This window comes from Nerophis lumbriciformis, linkage group LG31, assembly GCF_033978685.3.
Source record: "Nerophis lumbriciformis linkage group LG31, RoL_Nlum_v2.1, whole genome shotgun sequence".
NCBI classification, from domain to species: Eukaryota; Metazoa; Chordata; class Actinopteri; order Syngnathiformes; family Syngnathidae; genus Nerophis; species Nerophis lumbriciformis.
In genome coordinates, this window is record NC_084578.2 from 5347633 (window position 1) to 5364678 (window position 17046).

The window sequence follows — 17046 nt, forward strand, 5'->3', positions numbered from 1 at the left end:
AATATTTGCCATTGTTGGGACTAAACCCATTTTTCGATACATACACAAAGTATTGGCTAATTACATGGCTGCGTTTTTTATTTGGAACACTGTACAGTATGTTGACATACAGCAGACGCCCATTATTAAGACTTACACATAATGCTTGCTTGTGCACTTATGCAACTTTTGTAAAGCCACTCTTAAAGCAGAGCAACATCCACATTACATACCTGCCAACTTTTGAAATCAGAAAATCCTAGTAGCCAGGGTCCAGGGGCCGCAGGCCCCGGTAGGTCCAGGACAAAGTCCTGGTGGGGGGTTCAGGCTTCGCCCCCCCGACGCAAAATGATTATTAGCATTCAGACAGGTTAAAATGTTGCTAAAACCATCACTTTTCTATCAGTCACAGTGACTTTTCAAAACAAAAATATTACAGCAAAAATCATATGGGTTGATTGACATGTTTATTCTGTAAGCTAACTTCAATAGTTTGAAATTATTTTGACAGTTAATGCCAGTTATCCTGTCAACCTTTCACAAGACTTCAATTTGTTAATTGAAAGTATAAACAGTATAAACACTTTTTACAGTAAACAAATGGTAAACAGTACTAAACAATTCCATTAAAAAAAAAATTGGTGTCATTAACTTTCTGTCCAAGCTTGTATAATCTACTGCCTTGTTCAATTGTAAAAAATATTCTGTGCCTAAAATTCACAATTCTATCACAATTATCATACTGTAAACATGGTAAACTAACTTCATTAAAATTAATAGTCCTGTCAATAGCATGGAATTACAATTCAAATGTAGTTTTTTTGTAAGCCTTTCAAAATAATTCAAAATATGAAAAATGAATGAATATTAATTTAAGACATCAGACACTTGAAAAGTGGCACATCACATCTCTAATGTAATCATTTTAACTTTTCAACAGAAATAGCACTGCAAAAATATTAAGGACATACTTCTGTATTTTGGTAGTTATGCTGTCAACATTTAACAAGATTTCTTCAACTTGGACTTGAAAGCATAAACAGTATAAACACTTTTAACAGTATAACAGTACTAAACAATTCCAATAGATAACATTGGTGTCATTACCTTTTTGTGGCTAAAATCCGAAAAACGTTGAAAGTTTTCCACTTGTATCGCTAGCAACGGCATTAGACTTGTGTTTTTTTGTCCCAACGTGGTCTTTTACATCGCTAATTCCTCCGTGTCCGATCGAAAAATCTTGTCTGCACAAGGTGCAATTTGCGTAGTTTTCACCCTTTTTGGAACGGATAATTATGCGAACGGATAAGTATGCGATTTTTCTCCGTCTGATTCCATGATCGTTCGCTCGTTTGGAAACAATGGCAACAGGTGCCTCGTGCTTGGCAGCGGTGCTATAAATAGCCTCGCGGAATGGCTCGATAGGAAGTTACGGGAAGCAGGTCGAATGTCATTGTTGTTACGCGATTTCGTGAATAAAACTTAAAAAAAAAATATTTTTTTTTAATTAATGAAAAACCGTATTTTTTATCACTGCAACCGTAACCCGGAATAGGTTGATGAAAACCGTACTAATTACGGGAAAACCGGAGTAGTTGGCAGGTATGACATTAGCAATTTATATACTGTACCTGTAGCTTACTATATTATAAAAGGACGACCGAAATGATTGCTCATGACAGTTTTTTCTGCAGATAAGCAAGTGTATGATTCAAATGTGAAAAGTAAATAAAACCATATGCGCAACAAGAGACTCGATAGCCATGCCCTTCCTACGTGCCAGCCTAAAAAAACACTCATCCACAGTAAGTGAACGCTCCTACTTGTGCAGGTGATGCCCTGAAGCCCACCATGACTCATACATCCACCTCTAACATGTTCCATTACTCACGGTCAGAGCAAGTAAGAACCATTCACACCGACAAACACCACAACTACTAGTTCAAATTCAGCATTGTCAATACAATCAAACGCTTTACTGTTCTGTCAGAAGCATGCCGTTCACATATTTTGAAAATAAGTGACTGCAGTACTGACTGATAGCAAGGTCAGATGATTCATGTCTCATCCAAATGCAGCTTTCAAAAATTGAGTGAAAAGAAAAATGAGACAAAAAACAAGAAGAATGAAAAGATCAAGGCAAGCTGGGCAATTTTCAGTTCTTACACCTCCATCATCGTTCTCACTCCAACACACCCGTCTTTATAATCAGGCCTCAGTCTCGTGCCAGAAAGTAGCTAGAAAATAACTCGCATTCCTGAGATTCATATCTTCAGGTCCGGAAAGAGAAGTCAGAGCAGAAGGGGAGAAGAAACAAGAAGTAGGGAAGCCAAATACATTCCACTTTCTTTCTTTAGTTTATTTGGAACATGAACACACTTACATCATAATACATCACACAATTTCATATCATTTCATTTTACATCATGCCCGAAAAGGAGTAGGAAGAAGCGAAGCTTATTTAATCCCACCCCTTTCCCACTTCAAAGCGTTTACAAATATATAGAATCATTTACTGACCTTTTTATATAATAAAATAACATTTATGAAATAGTATACAACAGTTTTGTAATATGTAATTAATTAATTAATTCAGTCATTATTAACATACTGAGATGAATATCTTATTTTCAATAAGGTTGAAAGTATTTCTCATAATTCTTCTTCTTTGTACTCTGTAAGCACTATTATTTTGAACAACCTCTTACACTGGATCATATCAGTACAATTTTTAACTTCTTTACTTAATCCATTCCATAATTTAATTCCACATACTGATATGCTAAAAGTTCTAAGTGTTGTACGTGCATATAAATGTTTTAAATTATTTTTTCCTCTAAAGGTTATATTTCTCCTCTTTAGTTGAGAAGAATTGTTGTACATTCTTTGGTAGCAGGTTATAGTTTGCTTTGTACATCATTTTAGCTGTTTGCAATTTTACCAAATCACCGAACTTTAATATTTCTGACTTAATAAATAAAGGGTTTGTATGTTCTCTATATCCAACATTATGTATTATTCTAACTGATCTTTTTTGTAACACGGTTAGCGAATGTAGCGCACATTTGTAGTTATTTCCCCATATTTCTGCACAATAACTCAGATATGGTAACACTAGCGAGCAGTAGAGAATATGTAGTGATTTTTGGCCCAGGACATATTTTGCTTTATTCATTATTGAAATGTTTTTTGCCACCTTATGTTGTATGTTTTGTATATGAGATTTCCAGTTCATTTGATCATCTATTAATACTCCCAAAAATCTAGTTTCTTTTACCCTTTCTATGTCTACTCCGTCTATTTGTATTTGTGTATGATGCTCTTTTCTACTATTACCAAATAGCATTATTTTACTTTTACTGAGATTCAAAGATAGTCTGTTTTTGTCAAACCATCTTTTTAATTTGTTCATTTCTTCTATTATTATTTGTATTATTTTCTGTGTGCTCTCTCCTGAACAGAAACTTTCAGGTGAGAAGCACAAAACAAACCATCTTGCAGTCTCACCACTAAAAGGGGGCTGCACCTTTTATAGAATTTTGCCCATAATACACAATTCTTATGTAAGGCAAGAACACACTTTTAAAAAAAATGCATTTTCATTCCTAAAATATGGCAAGTACGAGGTGGCTAACAATGCAGCTAATGGGAGTACTCTACTGCACCCGTAAATCCCTCTAAAAATATATCCAAAATGTGGCAACAATATTGAATGCCAGCCAAGTATTAGCAATATTGTTATTATAAGCGCTAACGCAGGAAAAAAAATTGTTTTTGCGGCGCCATGATCACAAGAGAGCCAACTAGCTTATGCTGCTATATTTACATACTGAACTGCTGCGTCGCCTGTGAGTTGGTGAAAGTTAATTCTAGATTATAAATCATGTCTCACCTGGAGAGTAGAAGATTGTGGACATAGACCGACAAGTTGGTCAACTTTGACATCCAACTTTTACCCGGAGATGGCGAGAAAGACACGAAAAGACGCTAGTTTGCGGAACTTTTTACTCTGTGGCTTGATTAATTCTTCGTCTAGATAAGAAGATATAAACATCCCTTCAGTCAGCATCCAAGTGAGAGCAGGCATTGTACAGTAAGTGACTATTTATTATATTCATTGTTCGTATATCTTGTTTAGCACTTAGCAACTGCTACATGCTGCTTAGTGTTTCACTAAAGCTGGATCTGTTTAGAACACAGCTTCAGTTACTAAGTGATGCTTAGTGTTTCACTAAAGCTGGATCTGTTTAGCACACAGCTTCTAAAACTTGAAGATCATCCTCCTTATATTCAGGATCAAAAATATAGTTTCTGGATCATCATGTGTCCCAAAATAGTCTTTGTTGTCTCTCATAAAGTCTGCCATGATTAGTAGTGTTGTTGTTGAAGGGAAAAGCCAACGTTGTGATGCCTCTGTAAAATGAACACGCCGCTGTATGCTTAAAATTAGAGATGTCCAATAATATCGGCCTGCCGATATTATCGGCCGATAAATGCTTTAAAATGTAATATCGTAAATTATCAGTATCGTTTTTTTTAATTTTTATTAAATCAACATAAAAATCACAAGATACACTTACAATTAGTGCACCAACCCAAAAAACCTCCCTCCCCCATCCATCATTCACACAAAAGGGTTGTTTCTTTTTGTTATTAATATTCTGGTTCCTACATTATATATCAATATATACAGAGGTGGGTAGTAACGCGCTACATTTACTCCGTTACATCTACTTGAGTAACTTTTGGGATACATTGTACTTCTAAGAGTAGTTTTAATGCAACACATTTTTACTTTTACTTGAGTATATTTATAGAGAAGTAACGCTACTTTTACTCTGCTCCATTTATCTACATTCAGCTCGCTACTCGCTACTGATTTTTATCGATCTGTTAATGCACGCTTTGTTTGTTTTGGTCTGTCAGACAGACCTTCAAAGTGCCTGCGTTTCACCAAATACAGTCACTGGTGACGTTTGACTCCGTTCCACCAATCAGATGCAGTCACTGGTGACGTTTGACCAATCAAACAGAGCCAGGCGGTCACATGACCGTCACACGTGGACCTCGACTTAAAAAACAAGTTGAAAAACTTATTGGGGTGTTACCATTTAGTGGTCAATTGTACGGAATATGTACTGTACTGTGCAATCTACTAATAAAAGTTTCAATCAATCAATCAAAAGTGTGAAGGAAAAAATACACTTTTTTATTTCAACCGTACTTCCCGTCAAAACCCTTAAGCCAGTTCCTGTCTTCACAATAAAAGTGCCGCTCCATCGCGCCTGCGCTTTCAAAATAAGAGTCTCCGAAAGCCAGCGCAAACAAGCTAGCAAGCTATGGAGTTTGCCGCCAATGTATTTCTTGTAAAGTGTATAAAAACGAATATGGAAGCTGGACAAATAAGATCCCAAAAACCAACCACTTTCATGTGGTATTAGACAGAAAGGAGGAACTTTTCTTCTCCTCCATTTGAAAATGTGGACGTTATCAGCACTACTGTCTGATTACAATCAATGCAAGTCATCAGAATCAGGTAATATACCAACTTATATTATTGTCTTCATGAAAGAAAGGAATATATATGTTAAACATGCATGTATATTCATTAAAACACCTTTAACATGTGAACAAAAACGGCAAAATAAATACATATAAATTATATACTGTATATATAAATGTATGTATGTGTGTATATATATATATATATATATATATATATATATATATGTGTGTGTGTATGTATATGTATATATGAGGTAGATCATTTATTAAGTAATTGATTAACGTTTAACGTATTGGGGTGTTACCATTTAGTGGTCAATTGTACGGAATATGTACTGTACTGTGCAATCTACTAATAAAAGTTTCAATCAATCAATCAATGAATGCCCACTGAGCCTATGGTGCTGTTAAGTTATTTTGGCTCAATTTGCCTTAATTTTTTATTTTTATTTTAATGTATTATTATGTAACATATATTATTGTTTTAGTTGCTTAAGAGATATTCCTGGCTCTGAATTTGCTCATTGCTATTTTTATGTATTATTTGTTGCCGTCATCATTAAACGAACAGGTTACTCATCAGTTACTCAGTACTTGAGTAATTTTTTCACAACATACTTTTTACTTTTACTCAAGTACATATTTGGGTGACTACTCCTTACTTCTACTTGAGTAATAAATCTCTAAAGTAACAGTACTCTTACTTGAGTACAATTTCTGGCTACTCTACCCACCTCTGAATATATATCAATACAGTCTGCAAGGGATACAGTCCGTAAGCACATATGATTGTGTGGGCTGCGGGTCTACTAATAGTACTAACTTTTAACAGTTAATTTTACTCATTTTCATTAATTACTAGTTTCTATGTAACTGTGTTTATATTGTTTTACTTTCTTTTTTATTCAAGAAAATGTTTTTAATTTATTTATCTTATTTTATTTGATTCATTTTAAAAAAAAGGACCTTATCTTCACCATACCTGGTTGTCCAAATTAGGCATAATAATGTGTTAATTCCACGACTGTATATATCGGTATCGGTTGATATCGGTATCGGTAATTAAGAATTGGACAATATTGGAATATCGGCAAAAAGCCATTATTGGACATCCCTACTTAAAATCATCAAAATATGTAAATATTACATATTGTGGATCTTGCTACATTACATATATACCTACATAATGTCTATAAAACAATGATAGAGGTTTTTGGATGTTTTTTTAGAGCGCTTTCTGGGCGGAAAAGATTGAATCCCATTGGCTCCCATTGGCTAGCGTTTATAGCCTGTCCAGTGACCTTGTGGTTAGAGTGTCCGTCCTGAGACTGGAAGGTTGTGAGTTCAAACCCCGGCCGAGTCATACCAAAGACTATAAAAATGATACCCATTGCCTCCCTGCTTGGCACTCAGCATCAAGGGTTGGAATTGGGGGTTAAATCACCAAATGATTCCCGAGCACGGCCACCGATGCTGCTCACTGCTCCCCTCACCTCCCAGGGAGTGAACATGGGGATTGGTCAAATGCAGAGGGTAATTTCACCACACCTAGTGTATGTGTGACTAGCGATGGGACTTTAACATTATCTAAAAGTTATAATGCATTATAAAAAACAAACATGTATTCTTGTCGTACATAAGGATTGTTAATGATGGACAAAAAAAGTGCAGTTCCCCTTTAAGGGAAAAACAAGCAGGTTGTCTACAACAGGGTTTTTTTCAAAGTGTGGCACAAAGAGCATCCCCCCTGGGGAATACTCCTTTGGGATTGCACAAATAAATACAAAAATCTAAACACATTTGGAATCTTAACTTACACAAACAAAGCTATGAATGAAAACTCTGCATCATAAACAAATTTCATTAAAGGAATCGACGAATTGTCATAAGCATGACATGCGATACTTCCTCCTCACTCTCATTGTTCTCAAGCGCAGCCAACTCGCCCTGGCTCGCTATTATTCATCAGCTCACGGGAGAAGCAACACATTAATTAGTTGCCATTGCTTTAGCCAGGTTCTCTGTTACGTGCATGAAAAAGTGAGCAAGCACGGCATGTTCTTGGCTGTTAGTTTCTGTACTTCTTTTCCATGAAGAAAGTATCCCATCATCTCTCATTCTTGAACATCCCAAAAAGACACAAGAAAGACCATTGGAAGTTGCTTGTAAGTAAAACAAGCCAATGAGGTGTCTAATCATAACGGACAATATAAATAAATAAAACAGTGGGACTAACAGGGTTTCCGGGGGTCATTAAAAAGCATTAATATTAATTAAATGGATTTTGACAAATTTAAGCCATAAAAAGCATTATATCCGATGTCCAGGCGCATTAAAAAAAAAAGTCATACAATTGTTGCCCGGGACCGATCAATAAGTCATTTCATGGAACTATAAAGGACAATGAACTCAATAACTGCATTCGTCGATAAATTGCTACATCTGTGTGTTTCTTTCTTCATCTCTGCCGTTCAAAATGGATACAAGAGGTCTCACTGCAGAGTTACATTAAACCAGGGAAGTCACACAAGCGGCCCGGATCAGGTTCAATCCGGCCTGCGAGATGAGTTTGCCAAGTGTAAAATTTAGTTACATTTTTTAATTAACTAAACTGCTGTTCTAAATGTGTCCACTGGATGTCACAATAGCAATTCCGTTAAGCAAGCAAATAGTGTAAGTATACCAGGCAAGAGGTACACGGTAAAACGGGGCTGCGACTCCTCTCCCTCGACCCAACGTAAAACAAACAGGAGTAAAATAAACATTGGCAACCCCACTTAAAATGCTTCATTAACACCTCACATTGATATAGTTCTGTGGAAATGATTGTTTTCTGTGCAAACTTAAAGAAGGTGAACAGTGTGTGATTTACTGCAATGTCAGTTAGGGCTGGGCGATATATCGAGTTTGTAAGATATAGCAATATTTTTAAACAAGATATGAATTAAGAAAATATCGTAATATTGATATAATTTATTTCACATTAAAATGACCAAACATTCTCTTGGGTTCTCGCCCGGAAAAGGGTGGGGTGCCATCTCCGGGTTGGGGAGGAGATCTTGCCCCAAGTGGAGGAGTTCAAGTACCTCGGAGTCTTGTTCACGAGTGAGGGAAGAGTGGATCGTGAGATCGACAGGCGGATCGGTGCGGCGTCTTCAGTAATGCGGACGCTGTATCGATCCGTTGTGGTGAAGAAGGAGCTGAGCCGGAAGGCAAAGCTCTCAATTTACCGGTCGATCTACGTTCCCATCCTCACCTATGGTCATGAGCTTTGGGTTATGACCGAAAGGACAAGATCACGGGTACAAGCGGCCGAAATGAGTTTCCTCCGCCGGGTGGCGGGGCTCTCCCTTAGAGATAGGGTGAGAAGCTCTGCCATCCGGGGGGAGCTCAAAGTAAAGCCGCTGCTCCTCCACATCGAGAGGAGCCAGATGAGGTGGTTCGGGCATCTGGTCAGGATGCCACCCGAGCGCCTCCCTAAGGAGGTGTTTAGGGCATGTCCGACCGGTAGGAGGCCACGAGGAAGACCCAGGACACGTTGGGAAGACTATGTCTCCCGGCTGGCCTGGGAACGCCTCGGGATCCCCCGGGAGGAGCTGGACGAAGTGGCTGGGGAGAGGGAAGTCTGGGCTTCCCTGCTTAGGCTGCTGCCCCCGCGACCCGACCTCGGATAAGCGGAAGAAGATGGATGGATGGATGGATGGATGGATTTTGACAAATATAGGCCATAAAAAGCATTATATCCGATGTCCGGGCGCATTAAAAAAAAAGTCATACAATTGTTGCCCGGGACCGATCAATAAGTCATTTCATGGAACAATAAAGGAAAATGAACTTAACTGCATTCGTCGATAAATTGCTACATCTGTGTGTTTCTTTCTTCATCTCTGCCGTTCAAAATGGATACAAGAGGTCTCACTGCAGAGTTACATTAAACCAGGGAAGTCACACAAGCGGCCCGGATCAGGTTCAATCCGGCCTGCGAGATGAGTTTGCAAAGTGTAAAATTGAGTTATATTTTTGAATTAACAAAACTGCTGTTCTAAATGTGTCCACTGGATGTCACAATAGCAATTCCGTTAAGCAAGCAAATAGTTTATACCGGGGCGAGCAAGTATACCAGGCAAGAGGTACACGGTAAAGCGGGGGCTGCGACTCCTCTCCCTCGACCCAACGTAAAACAAACAGGAGTAAAATAAACATTGGCAACCCCACTTAAAATGCTTCATTAACACCTCACATTGATATAGTTCTGTGGAAATTATTGTCTTCTGTGCAAACTTAAAGAAGGTGAACAGTGTGTGATTTACTGCAATGTCACTTAGGGCTGGGCGATATATCGAGTTTGTAAGATATAGCGATATTTTTAAACAAGATATGAATTCAGAAAATATCGTAATATCGATATAATTTATTTCACATTAAAATGACCAAACATTCTCTTGGGTTCTCGCCCGGAAAAGGGTGGGGTGCCATCTCCGGGTTGGGGAGGAGATCTTGCCCCAAGTGGAGGAGTTCAAGTACCTCGGAGTCTTGTTCACGAGTGAGGGAAGAGTGGATCGTGAGATCGACAGGCGGATCGGTGCGGCGTCTTCAGTAATGCGGACGCTGTATCGATCCGTTGTGGTGAAGAAGGAGCTGAGCCGGAAGGCAAAGCTCTCAATTTACCGGTCGATCTACGTTCCCATCCTCACCTATGGTCATGAGCTTTGGGTTATGACCGAAAGGACAAGATCACGGGTACAAGCGGCCGAAATGAGTTTCCTCCGCCGGGTGGCGGGGCTCTCCCTTAGAGATAGGGTGAGAAGCTCTGTCATCCGGGGGGAGCTCAAAGTAAAGCCGCTGCTCCTCCACATCGAGAGGAGCCAGATGAGGTGGTTCGGGCATCTGGTCAGGATGCCACCCGAGCGCCTCCCTAGGGAGGTGTTTAGGGCACGTCCGACCGGTAGGAGGCCACGAGGAAGACCCAGGACACGTTGGGAAGACTATGTCTCCCGGCTGGCCTGGGAATGCCTCGGGATCCCCCGGGAGAAGCTGGACGAAGTGGCTGGGGAGAGGGAAGTCTGGGCTTCCCTGCTTAGGCTGCTGCCCCCGTGACCCGACCTCGGATAAGCGGAAGAAGATGGATGGATGACCAAACATGGCTTATTTGTTTTGTTCTTTGTTCTCCCCCACTTCCCACTCAACACTCCCTGGGCTACTAAACCCCTCCTCTTCCTCCTAAGACGCGCTTGCACGTATAAGAACGTCCATGATTGGTTGGTTGCTTACTAGGAGTCACAATTGGTTAAGATTAGAAGAAGCTGTCGAAGTTGAGCCAACATAAACAACTAAGACCGCCCACAAAACGGCGCATCTTGAAAAGACGGTCAGAAACTATGCGACGTATTGACCCAAGGACCACTATTACATGTTATGTAGACCAGTGTTTTTCAACAACTGTGCCGCGGCACACTAGTGTCCCGTGAGATATTGTCTGGTGTACCGTGGGAAATTGTGCAATTTCACCTAATTGGTCCAAATTGATTGCAAATCAATAATTATAATTTGCAAATAATGTGCCGTTGCTTAGATTTAGATTAGATTTAGATTTATTGGTCCCCTTGGGGAAATTCATTGTCACTGCCGTACATTTAAACAATAGACATTACACATCACAAAAAAAATAACAAAAAGACATCATACATGACCAACAAACATTTACAGGCTTGTCAGACAGGTCGGCCGGGCCTGCTGTTAAGGGCGGCTATAGCTGCAGGGATAAGGCTTTTCCTGAGGCGGGCCCTCCGGAATTTGATAGTTCTGTACCTGCGCCCTGATGGTAGTAGGATAATGTATTGGTGTAGTGGGTGAGTGATATCCTGGACTATTGTTTTTGCCAGTCGGGTGATGGACCTGTGGTTTAAGTCTGAAATGTTGGGTGTGGCTAGGCCGATGATTTTAGCTGCTATGTTTGTAATGCGTGTGAGTTTAGATTGGTTACAGAAAGCATGGTGAAAAAACATGTGGAACAGAACAGAAGGATGGGTTGAACAATGCTTTGGTAAAGTAATAACAGGAGATGAGGTGCAACGTATAGTCCTCTAAGTTTTTGGATGGCTGACAGTCTTTGTTGACTTCTTTTTTGAATGTCCGTGGTGTGCTGATCAAAAGGTGAGTTTATTGTCCAAGGTTACGCCCAGGTATTTAAAAGTGTCAACTGTTTTAACTGTTTGTGTGTTTATGATGATGGGGTTCTGAAGTGAGAGGGGGTTGAACCATATTTTTTTGACATTGATTTCGAGATAACTGGCTGTGCATGACTCTGTGAAATGTTTGACTGTGTTATGATAGTCCAGGATGGATTGACTGTTGGAGAGGAGTGCGAGAATGGCTGTGTCATCTGAGTATTTTAAGTATGTTGTGGTGGGTGAGATGCTACGGCAGTCATTGGTGTAGAGTGTGTACAGGAAAGGGCTCAACACACATCCCATTAGTGTCTGTGCTGTGTAGAACTCGGCAGGGTAACCATGTAATACTCCACATCAGTAGGTGGCAGCAGGTAGTTAATTGCTTTGTAAAAGTCACAATGGGTCGGGTGAGACGAGGATTGTGATCACAATATGCAGACCAGAGCGGGAGGCAGTGTGCAGGTAAAAAAAGGTATGTAATGCTTAATCCAAAAATTAACAAAAGGGAAAGGAAAAGGCAATGGCTATGCAAAACGAAAGTGAAACTGAACTGGCTACAAAGTAAACAGAAACAGAATGCTGGACGACAGCAAAAACTTACGGCGTCCACAAAGTACATCTGTACAGGACATGACAATCAACAATGTCCACACAAAGGAGGATAGCAACAACTTAAATAGTCTTGCTTGCTAACACAATAGCGCTCAAAGGAAGACATGAAACTGCTACAGGAAAACGCCAACAAAACAGGAAGGGCCACCAAAAAACAGCGCAAGACAAGAACTAAAGCACAGGAAAACACCAACAAACTCAAAATAAGGCACGACGACCTGGTAGAGTTTCATTTTTTAATGTTTTCTGCTGGTGGTGTGCCTCCATATTTTTAATGAAAAAAATGTGCCTTGCCTCAAAAAAGGTTGAAAAACACTGATGTAGACCACAAGGAAGTGTTTCACATGTAGAAAAAAAAAATCGTAATGACTCATTTAAGTCGTTATGTGAATCACTGCCCTGTAAGACAGGCAGGTCCTGGTTCGTTCCAAAAAAGCACCGGCTTCGGTACCCATCCCTAACGACGTGTGATGCCAGCGAGCGAGAGTGTAGTTAGCTGTGTTAGCTCAGGGTAAACAGTCTCCTGTGTCGCGTAAAGGCTCCATTATGCTACAGCATCAGCACCACACATGGCCTTCTGACGGCGTCATGATCTAGTTGTGCTCTTGAGCATGAAACTTGCAATTCTCAGCCAAAACGAGAAGCCAAAAAGCAGGAGCTCAGGCAGTTAGTATGCCAATGAGGTCTTAACTCTGACATCTAAGCCAAAACTTGCTTCGACTGAGTATACACACCTCTTATTCCATACCTGCCAACTTTTGAAATCAGAAAAACCTAGTAGCCAGGGTCCAGGGGCCGCAGGCCCCGGTAGGTCCAGGACAAAGTCCTGGTGGGGGGTTCAGGGGGCCCGACGCAAAATGATTGATTGCATTCAGACAGGTTAAAATGTTGCTAAAACCATCACTTTTCTATCAGTCACAGTGACTTTTCAAAACAAAAATATTACAGCAAAAATCATATGGGTTGATTGACATGTTTATTCTGTAAGCTAACTTCAATAGTTTGAAATTATTTTGACAGTTAATGCCAGTTATCCTGTCAACCTTTCACAAGACTTCAATTTGTTAATTGAAAGTATAAACAGTATAAACACTTTTTACAAATGGTATAACAGTACTAAACAATTCCATTAAAAGAAAAATTGGTGTCATTATTAACTTTCTGTCCAAGCTTGTATAATCTACTGCCTTGTTCAATTGTAAAAAATATTCTGTGCCTAAAATTCACATTTCTATCACAATTATCATACTGTAAACATGGTAAGCTAACTTCATTAAAATTAATAGTCCTGTCAATAGCATGGAATTACAATTCAAATGTAGTTTTTTTGTAAGCCTTTCAAAAGAATTCAAAATATGAAAAATTAATGAAAATTAATTTAAGCCATCAGACACTTGAAAAGTGGCACATCACATCTCTAATGTAATCATTTTAACTTTTCAACAGAAATAGCACTGCAAAAATATTAAGGACATACTTCTGTATTTTGGTAGTTATGCTGTCAACATTTAACAAGATTTCTTCAACTTGGACTTGAAAGCATAAATAGTATAAACACTTAACAGTATAACAGTACTAAACAATTCCAATAGATAACATTGGTGTCATTACCTTTTTGTGGCTAAAATCCAAATAAAACTTCGGCATTTATCACATCCAAAGAATCTGTTTGGGCGACGAAAAACGTTGAAAGTTTTCCACTTGTATCGCTAGCAACGGCATTAGACTTGTGTTTTTTTGTCCCAACGTGGTCTTTTACATCGCTAATTCCTCCGTGTCCGATCGAAAAATCTTGTCTGCACAAGGTGCAATTCGCGTAGTTTTCACCCTTTTTGGAACGGATAATTATTCCCGGATAGGCTTTTGAATATTCTTCACGGAATGACTGCAGTTTTCTTTTCAGTTTAAGACTCGTTTGCGATTTTTCTCCGGCTGATTCCATGATCGTTCGCTCGTTTGGAAACAATGGCAACTGATGCCTCGTGCTTGGCAGCGGTGCTATAAATAGCCTCGCGCATGGCATTCGGAATGGCTCGATAGGAAGTTACGGGAAGCAGTGTCGATTGTCTTTGTTGTTACGCGATTTCGTGAATAAAACTTTTAAAAAAATATTTTTTTTTAATTAATGAAAAACCGTATTTTTTATCACTGCAACCGTAACCCGGAATAGGTTGATGAAAACCGTACTAATTACGGGAAAACCGGAGTAGTTGGCAGGTATGCAACACTACTGTGTTCCAAGGTACCATTGAACAAGACATGGATTCAGGAGCACATTCATCTAAACTCATGGACAATCATAAAGCAACACAAAAGATGGCTGAAAACTTCCATAACAGACCATGAAAGTCTGGAATTGGAGAATGATATAGATCCAGATACTATTGTTTCTCCCATTAAGAATACTTGTTTTTATTATATGAATGACAAATATAACATTAAATCTGACAAAAATGTGTCAATTATTCATTTCAGAAGTAGAAGCTTGTATGCAAAATATAACATGAAGCATATTTTGTAACAATTCAACAAACCCTTCAAAGTAATCGCCATCTCAGAAACAAGGACAGATGTTGAAAAAGTAATAGATTTTGAATAGATTACGGAAGGGTATGAACTAAATTACTGGATTTTACTGCAAGTGCCCCTAAGTCATGCTCCTCCACCATGAATAAGTGGCTGGTGTTGAATGGTGAATGTGATGAGGTCACCTGCACTGTTTGTTCAAACTCTGAAAAAGAAGCAGTTAAGCTTCGCAAGTCACGGCGTTTGGTGAGGGTTTATAGTTCGTCATGGTTTGCACTCCCTGCCAAACCTGCCGCAGGTTGTTTCTGTGGAGGAGGTCTTCAATTTTATATTTAAAGTGCAGTTTGGCCTGTTTTACACCCCTCTTCAGGTTTGCCCTGGCAGAATTGTAAAAGGTCCTAAGGCCATGTTCTGAGAGGCATCCAGGGTTTTTAGTTTGCATGAGCGCGGATGCACTTGTTGATGATGACCTCGTCTGTGCGGTGCTTGATGTAGCGGAGTACAGATGCAGTGCACTCCTTCCCTCAGAGTTGAATGTTATTATTACCAAAAAAAAAAATATTACCACCCGTAGTACATTTCAAATGCTTTTGGGAGTCTGGAGAACTGCTGATTTTAAGTCTACAGTACGTGATTGAAGTCCTCCGCATTTCCATTGTGTACTGCCTCTGGATAGTTGTTCAGCTGGGAGCTAATGGCGCAGTGCAACAGGCGGGGGACAGAGTTTACTTTAGCATCAGGGGCTATGTAAACTGCCGCAATCAAAACAGCTGAAGAAAACTCACTGGAGTAAAAATTGTCCGCATTTTAACTGGAAGGTACTCTAGGTCTAGAGCAGAGGTGGGTAGTAACGCACTACATTTACTCCGTTACATCTACTTGAGTAACTTTTGGGATAAATTGTACTTCTAAGAGTAGTTTTAATGCAACATACTTTTACTTTTACTTAAGTATATTTATAGAGAAGGAACGCTACTTTTACTCCGCTACTTTTATCTACATTCAGCTCGCTACTCGCTACTAATTTTTATCGATCTGTTAATGCACGCTTTGTTTGTTTTGGTCTGTCCGACAGACCTTCAAAGTGCCTGCCTTACTGGTGACGTTTCACTTCGTTCCACCAATCAAATGTAGTCACTGGTGACGTTGGACCAATCAAACAGAGCCAGGTGGTCACATGACCTGACTTAAACAAGTTGAAAAACTTATTGGGGTGTTATATGGTCAATTGTACGGAATATGTACTGTACTGTGCAATCTACTAATAAAAGTTCCAATCAATCAATCAAAAATGTGAAGGAAAAAAGATACTTTTTTATTTCAACCGTACATCCCGTCAAAAGCCTAAAGACTGACTGCACAGTTCCTGTCTTCACAATAAAAGTGCCGCTCCATCGCGTCTGCGCTTTCAAAACAAGAGTCTCCGAAAGCCAGCGCAAACAAGCTAGCAAGCTAAGGAGATTGACGCCAATATATTTCTTCTCAAGTGTATAAAAACGAATATGGAAGCTGTACAAATAAGATGTCAAAAACCCACCACTTTCATGTGGTATTAGACAGAAAGGAGGAACTTTTCTTCTCCTCCATTTGAAAACGTGGACGTTATCAGCACTACTGTCTGATTACAATCAACGCAAGTCATCAGAATCAGGTAATACACCAACTTATATTCTAGTCTTCATGAAAGAAAGGAATCTATATGTTAAACATGCATGTATATTCATTAAAACATCTTTAACATGTAAACAAAAACAGCAAAATAAATACATATAAATTATATACTGTATATATCAATGTATATGTATGTATATATATATATATATATATATATATATATATATATATACATATATATATACATACATATATGTGTGTGTGTGTATGTTACTCATCAGTTACTCAGTACTTGAGTAGTTTTTTCACAACATACTTTCTACTTTTACTCAAGTAAATATTTGGGTGACTACTCCTTACTTTTACTTGAGTAATAAATCTCTAAAGTAACAGTACTCTTACTTGAGTACAATTTCTGGCTACTCTACCCACCTCTGGTCTAGAGGGCAACAGCTTCCACCACCCTGGAGTTATTAGCCCATTTCACTCTACTATAAATGCAAAGACCCCCACCTTGTTGTTCTTGTTTCGATCATGGCGGAATTGGCTGTGGCCTGCCAACTCCATTGCTGCATCAGTAATTCCTGCATGAAGCCACGACTGTGTGATGATCAAAACTATGTACCGTATTTTTCGGAGT

The 17046-nt window shown here is 39.2% G+C and overlaps 1 protein-coding gene across 1 annotated transcript in view; it reads right to left on the minus strand.

The window, feature by feature from the left end:
• Nucleotides 1–17046, minus strand: part of LOC133574051 (general transcription factor IIF subunit 2-like) — an 88050-nt gene that overhangs the window by 49036 nt on the left and 21968 nt on the right. The gene's annotated exons all lie outside the window — the stretch shown is intronic.